Raw genomic sequence first — 1164 nt, 5'->3', positions numbered from 1 at the left:
TGTGCCACACAATGCCATATACAAACGCTGTGATATTTGACAGAAAGCAATTTCAAAGCTTTTACTTTTACATTTCACGTTCTTACAGTCCAAGTTACCTCAGGAAGTGGCTGGGGTGTCATGCCATATGCATGCCAACACAAGCTTGAGTGTACAGGGCAGATGGGAGAGAAGTGCAAGTTTTTGTTCTAGTTGCAGACAAAATAAGACAAAGAGAATCCCAGTTGTGAATTGTGTATTCATCAGCCACGCGCTATCGAACTTCACTATGCACTTCAAATTTGGAAATTTTATCAGAACTTAGTCTTGCATGCTTTTCAAAAATAGGATGGGTTTTAAGCATCACACTGACACCTTTAGAAAAATAACGACAGTGTGTGTGATAGACAGTTTATACTTTGATCTTGCTTGACTGTTCTCTTCCAAAAAACGTAGCTCTTGATGATCACCAACTTTAAAAAAATGCTGTCAAATTATATGAGTTTCCCCACCTTGTGCTATCACATTGTTTTCTTACATTTTTGGTGTATCACTTGTCAAATTTAACCTTCCCTAGTAAGAGAAAAATACCTCGTTAACTCTTCAAAAATTATATTAGGTAAAAGATGATGGAAGCCCTTAAGTAACAGCTAATCATCAGTCTCGACTGCAAGTCCATAACTTTGTGTTCATGTGATTTTACTCGCAAAGTGAATGTGACTGTATCATGTTTTCTTCTCTGTTATTCTGTTTCCCAATTCAAACAATAAAGTGAAGACCAAACACAAATGCGGTGAGGTTAACAGGAAATGTGCGCGCGCACACACACATACACACTGCAATTCAGGAATTTGTGGGAACTCCATGTTAAAATAATCATTCTTTGTGTTCCAGACATAAAATAAGGTCATTTCTTTTGCTGTGCAAATTCTCAGAACACTATTGAATTGGTGGGAAACAGGAAAGCTGCTGACCATGATGGAGAACGTTAGGAAGGCCTCTCCGCCTCTGATATTTTTCTCATACAATGTGGAAGGGATCTCACATGGTGAAAAGGAAAGTGCGTGGACCCTCAGGCCAAAGGTATCTGTGCCCAAAACTACCTCTGCCACTCATGGGCTGTGTCATCCTGACTGAACTACTCTGGCTTTCCTGAACGTTCATTTCCTTCTGTGTAAAGTTGCC

Source organism: Hyaena hyaena, unplaced genomic scaffold, assembly GCF_003009895.1.
Source record: "Hyaena hyaena isolate Hyena2069 unplaced genomic scaffold, ASM300989v1 scaffold_403, whole genome shotgun sequence".
In the NCBI taxonomy this organism is placed as follows: Eukaryota; Metazoa; Chordata; class Mammalia; order Carnivora; family Hyaenidae; genus Hyaena; species Hyaena hyaena.
This window is presented reverse-complemented; position numbering follows the sequence as displayed.